Source organism: Orcinus orca, chromosome 16 (assembly GCF_937001465.1).
Source record: "Orcinus orca chromosome 16, mOrcOrc1.1, whole genome shotgun sequence".
NCBI lineage: Eukaryota > Metazoa > Chordata > Mammalia > Artiodactyla > Delphinidae > Orcinus > Orcinus orca.
Window position 1 is genome coordinate 50,089,515 of NC_064574.1, and position 6,241 is coordinate 50,095,755.

The 6,241-nt window shown below is 48.3% G+C and overlaps 1 non-coding gene across 1 annotated transcript; it reads left to right on the forward strand.

The window, feature by feature from the left end:
- The first annotated feature begins 4,531 nt into the window (after positions 1-4,531).
- TRNAD-GUC (transfer RNA aspartic acid (anticodon GUC)) lies at positions 4,532-4,604 on the forward strand. Its single transcript has one exon. It is a non-coding gene; the product is annotated as a tRNA-Asp (tRNA).
- Positions 4,605-6,241: the final 1,637 nt, after the last annotated feature.

Below are 6,241 nucleotides of genomic sequence, written 5' to 3' on the forward strand. Positions count from 1 at the left end.
ACCCGTGAATGCCCAGTGTCCCGCTCCCCTAGGGACTCACACCAAAATTTGCCTGTATCCAGGGCAATGTGCCCCCTGGGCAGGGGCGAGGGGTCCCAGTGGCTCCTGGCTGGGTGCGAAGGGCTCAGAGGGGCAGGTGGGGTCAAGGGCACAGATGCGTGGGGGGCCCTGCATGAGCTGATGGGGTGGAGCCAGTCCCCAGAGCAGAACCGTCCATCTCACTGCCCTGCATCCTGGACCCTTTTGGGTGGGGCTGCTGCCTGGGGAGGTGGTTGCCCACCTGCCCCCAGGTCATCGAGGAGGGTGGCTGTGGGGGCCACCCTGGGCCCCATGCTCTGCACGGCCAGATCTGGGCATGCAAGGCTCTCCTGAGTCCAGAGGCGCTGCCTCCTCCTCCAGTGTGTGGGTCTCTGGGGGTCCTTGCAGCACAGAGGCATAACCTGGGGGGTTTAGGAAGAAAGGAATGTCCCATCTCCTGGTCTGAGGCCAGAAGTCCGAGGCTCCAGGGGAAGATCCTTCCCACCTCGTCCTGCTTCTGGGGGCTCTGGCATCCCTGGGTTGTGGCCGCATCACTGTCTCTGCCTCTGTGGTCACATGGCCTCCCCTGTGTCTGTGTCTCTTCCTGGTGTGAGGACGCTGGACATTGGTTTAGTCCCAGCCTAACCCAGCATCACCTCCTCTTAACTGATCACATCTGTAAATACCCTATTTCTAAGGTCATGTTCTGCGGTTCTGGGTGGATATGAACTTTGGGGGACAGTATTCAACCCACCACCGCTGACCTGCAGGCCCTCACTGGTGGAGGTGATGCCCTTGTGTGGGGACTGAGGAGTATGGAACACCAGGCCCAGGGACACCTGTTCCGAGACTCCTAGTGAGGGACGCGTTGGGATGGGCCAGGGAAGGCCTCTGGGGCAGACCTGTGTGCCGAGACCCTGGGTCAGTGGGCAGCCAGGGGCATTGGTCAGCAAGGGGTGGGCTCATGGCACTGGGTCGACAAGAACAGCCGGCGGGTGAGGGGAGGATGGGATCCACTGGGGCTGAGCCATCGTCTGGGGGGCGTTGGCTGGGCCTGGTCCCCCCAGGACAGTGCATGAGCTCTGAACGTGCCATCCACTTCCACTGGACACGACAGTGAAAGGGCTTGATGGCCTCAGTGCCCAGTGGGGATGGTCAGACGGGATGGAGGGACAGCCCAGCCGGCGGCTTGCTCGGCGCCAGCCCTGCAGCTGCACGACGGCCACAATGGACTGAGGGGCATTGATGGGGACACAGTTGGCCCCTGATAACTCGCTCGCTAATGGTGCTTCATATTTTTTTCGTCTAGAAGAATTGTGTGAGTGTGAAGACCAGCGGGGAGATGGAGGCCACTTGATGAAGAGCCTTGAGCCCACCCCTTAAAGGAACAAGGCGCGTTTCTCCCGAGGCTCTGACAGCTGGCTCCTTCAGCTTCAGCCCCGGTTATTGAGATGCAAATGTGTGCCCGCGGGGAGCGCAGCTGCTGGCTGGCGCTGAGGCCCTCGCCCCAGGTGCAGCCCTACCGAGCCAGCGCCAGCGGGGGCAGTGACGCAGATGACCCTCCCAGGACAAATGGAACCGTGGACCCCGTGCAGGAGGAAAGGCAGGTAAGAGGAGTCATCTGGTTCTGCCGGCTTCACGTCACCGCTTTCCTGACTTTCAGCCCCAGAGCAAGGTGTCCTTGCAGGTAGACGTGGGCCAACCGGGCGCCGCCAGCTCTATCTCGGGAGGCTTTGTTCACTTGCTCTGGTCCCTCAGCGTTCAAGCGTTGACTTTAGAAAAGAACCAAACTGCCCTGGGCGGGAGGGAGGGCTGTCTGAAGCTTTTGAGTCTCATCCAGCAGGTTTACAAACTCAGGGAACAGAAAGCCCTTCCACGATGGGCAACCAGCAAAGGGAAAGTGTGTCAGTCACAGCGCAAGACAAGATGCGCAGGAACCCCACCCGGAGTCAAGTGGGCACAGCACCTTCTTACGCGTGTCTATGAAAAGACAAACACCCAGCTCTGGGCTCATATAATAAATACAGTGTAAAGGGTCTGACACTCAACGATGAAAACAGATTTTTCTGTCAAAAACGTTTTAATTGTGGATTGGAACACATACAAAAGTCCACAAAATGTGAGCTCAGAAAATGTTCAGAGGCTGAAGGTCGGTGTCCCCCAACGTGACCACAACCCTGCACTTAGCACCGCTTGCCTGTGAGCGTCGTATTGTAAGTGAAGTCACGAGGCGTGTATCCGAGTGCAGTAAAGTGTCCCGTTGTGTGAGTGCATGACCCCCGTCCACCTCTTCACTCCTGATGGGTGTTTGGTCTTTAGTGAACAGTGCTGCTGTGACCTGTAGTGCACACTTCTGTTGTGGACGCCCCAGGCATGGCGCAGCTGGGTCCTGGGTATGTACAGCGTCAACTTTTTTTTTTTTTTTTTTGCGGTACGTGGGCCTCTCACTGTTGTGGCCTCTCCCGTTGCGGAGCACAGGCTCCGGACGCGCAGGCTCAGCGGCCATGGCTCATGGGCCCAGCCGCTCCGCGGCATGTGGGATCTTCCCGGACCGGGGCACGAACCCATGTCCCCTGCATCGGCGGGCGGACTCTCAACCACTGCGCCACCAGGGAAGCCCAAGTGTCTACTTTTAATAGATATCGCCAATCTATGCTTTTACCGGCATTTCCACTGCTCTGTGTCTTCATCAACACTTGGTATTGAAAGTCTTATTTATTTTAGCCTGCCGTAATGATATTTCAGGGTTTCTTTGTTTTCTTTTCAAGACCAACTTGAGTGAGGGACAAGTGGTATTGTGCCAGAGCTGGCTTGTACTGCTGCACAAGGCTGACCATGCACACCCCTTCCCAGCTCTGGGCTGAGTGATGTGGTGGGAGTGTTTAGATCATGGAAATTAAAAAATACTACAAATCAGGGCTTTATGCAGAGAGTCAGTCGTACTTTACATGAAACAAAATGCACCTATTTTAAGTGTACAGCTTGATGGTTTTTGACAAATGTGTACACTGAGGTACCTACCACACAATTAAGATATGGAACATTTCCAGCCCCCGCAGATATTCCCTTGTTCCACTTCCCAGGGACAGAGAACAGGTCAATGGTTAGCCGGGGCGGAGTTGGGGAGGGATTGACTGGGACTTTTTTCCTCCCTAGAGTCCTATATAAATGGAATCATATGGTGTATATTCTTTTGTTCCTGGATTGGTTAGCTCAGCATGTTTTTGAGGTTCAAATGTGTAGCAATAATTTGATCTGTTTATTGCTAAGAATTATATGCATGTTTACATGCATGTTTACAACACAATGGGTTCATCCACTTGCCTACTGATGGACCCCTGGGCTGGTCCCAGCTCTTTGGTTATTATGAATAGGTCGGCTAAGAACAGTGCTTAAAGGTCTCTGTGTTTTCATACCTAGGAGAGGAATGGCTGGGTCATATGGTAGTACATGTTTAATGTTTTCAAAATGCCAAACTGTTTTTCATGTGATTGTACCTTTTTATAGTCTTTCTTTCTTTGGTTGCGCTAGTTCCTTAGTTGTGGGACGTGGGCTCCTTAGTTGCAGCTCGCTGGCTCCTTAGTTGTGGCATGCGAACTCTTAGTTGCACCATGCATGTGGGATCTAGCTCCCTGACCAGGGATTGAACCTGGCCCCCCTGCATTGGGAGCACGGAGTCTTATCCACTGAGCCACCAGGGAAGTCCCATACCTTTTTATATTCTGATCAGTAGTGTGCGTTTCCTCCTCCTCTATTTTCTGAAAGTTTGTATAGAATGCCATCATTTCTTCATTAAATGTTGATAGAACTTACCAATCAGGCCATCTCGGTCTGAAGTTTTCTTTGTGAGATTTTAAATTATGAATTCAATTTCTTTAATTGTGATGGGGCTGTTTGGGTTTTCTCTTTCTTTGTGAGTCACTTTTAGTAATGTGTATATTTCATGGAATTCTTTTTCACTTCAACTAGGATGTCAAGTCTATTAGAATAATGTCCACAATATTCTCTTATTGTCCTTTCAATGTCTATAGGATCTGTAGTGATGTCCCCTTTTTCCTTCTTGATGTTGTAATTTGTGTTCTGTCTCCTTTTTGTCTGATCATTGTAGCTAGTTTATCCCTTTTACTGATATTTTCAAAGAACCAAATTGGGTTTCATTGATTTTGTTGTCTAATGTTTTGGCCCTGAAAGGGTTCTAGTTTTATGGAAAGGTCTTTGTTGGGAGTCCCCATGTCATCAGGACAAGGTGCCTCTTCCTGCAGCCTGCGGTGCACTGTTCTGGCTTTCAGCTTCTCGCACTGCATTATATATTTTTTGTGAGTTCAGAAACAAAATTTATTTTTTTCCCCAGCATTTTTACATGGTTTCAGCCAAAGGGTTTTTGCAGTAGACTAGCTCACTGTGGTGCAATTTTTTAAAGGGACAACTTCTAGGTTAGAAAAAAGACAAGACGTCGTAAGAGATGGTGGGCCTCAACCTGGAAGCTAGCACAAGAAGACAAGAAAGAGGGAATTCCTTGGTGGTCCAGTGGTTAGGATTCTGTGCTGTCACTGCTGAGGGCCCAGGTTCGATCCCTGGTCAGGGAACTAAAATCCTGCAAGCCATGTGGTGTGGCCGAAAAAAAAAAAACCCCAAACCCCTAAAAAACCAAAAAGGCAAAGAGCCTCAGGTAGGAAGAAAAGAAACGATACCGTCCACTATTTGCACATAAACTACAGGCACAACTCGGAGATGCCATGGGTTTTGGTTCCAGAACATCGCAATAAAGCAAATCACATGATTTTTTGGTTTCCCAGAGCATATAAAAGTTACCTTTACACTGTAGTGTTGTCTATTAAGTGTGCAATAGCATTATGTCTAAAAGAGTAATGTTACATACATACCTTAATTTTAAAATGCTAATCATCATCTGAGCCTTAGTGAGTTGTAGTCTTTTTCCTGGTAGAGAGTCCTGCCTTGATGTTGATATCTGCTAACTGATCAGGGTAGTGGTTACTGAAGGTTGAGGTGGCTGTGACAATTTCTTAAAATAAGATAATGAAGTTTGCCACATTGATTGACTCTTCCTTTCATGAATGATTTCTCTGTAGCATGCAATGATGTTTGATAGCATTGTACCCATAGTAGAACTTCTTTCAAAATTGGAGTCAGTCCTCTCAAACCCTGCTGCTGCTTTATCAACTAAGTTCATGTAATATTTAAAATTCTTTGTTGCCATTTCAACAGTCTTCACAGCACCTTCACTGAAGTTGATTCCATATCAAGAAACCACTTTATTGCTCATCCGTGAGAGGCAACTCCTCATTCATTAAAAGTTTTGTCATGAGATTGAAGCAACTCAGTTACATCTTTAGGCTCCACTTCTAATTCTAGTTCTCTTGCTATTTCTACCACATCTGCAATTACTTCCTCCACTGAAGTCTTGAACCCCTCAAAGTCATCCATGAAGGTTTGAGTCAACTTCTTCCAAACTCCTGTTAATGTTGATAATTTGACCTCTTCCCATGAATCATAAAAGTTCATAATGGCATCTAGGATGGTGAATCCTTTTCAGAAGATTTTCAGTTGACATTGCCCAGATCCATCAGAGGAATCACTATATATGGCAGCTATAGCCTTATGATATGCATTTCTTAAATAATAAGGCTTCAAAATCAAAAATTACTCTTTGATCCATGGGCTACAGAATGGATGCTGTGCTAGCAGACAGGGAAATAGCATTAATCTCATTGTACACCTCCACCAGACCTCTTGGGTGACCAGGTGCATTGTCAATGAGTAGTGATATTTTGAATCTTTTTTTTTTTTCTGAGCAGTAGGTGTCAACAGTGGGCTTATAATATTCAGTAAGCCATGTTGTAAACAGATGTGTCATCCAGGTTTTGTGGTTCCATTTATTGAGCATAGGAGAGTAGATTTAACATAATTCTTAAGGACTCTAGGATTTTCAGAATGGTAAATAAGCATTGGCTTCAACTTAAAGTCACCAGCTGCATTAGCCCCTAACAAGAGAGTCAGCTTGTCCTTTGATGCTTTGAAGCCAGGCACTGACTTCTCCTCTCTAGCTGTGAAAGTCCTAGATGGCCTCTTGTTCTGATAGAAGGCTGTCTCGTCTACATTGAATACGTTGTTTGGTGCAGCCACCTTCATTAATGATCTCAGCTAGATCTTCTGGATAACTTGCTGCAGCTTCTACATCAGCATTTGCTGCTTCACCTTGAAC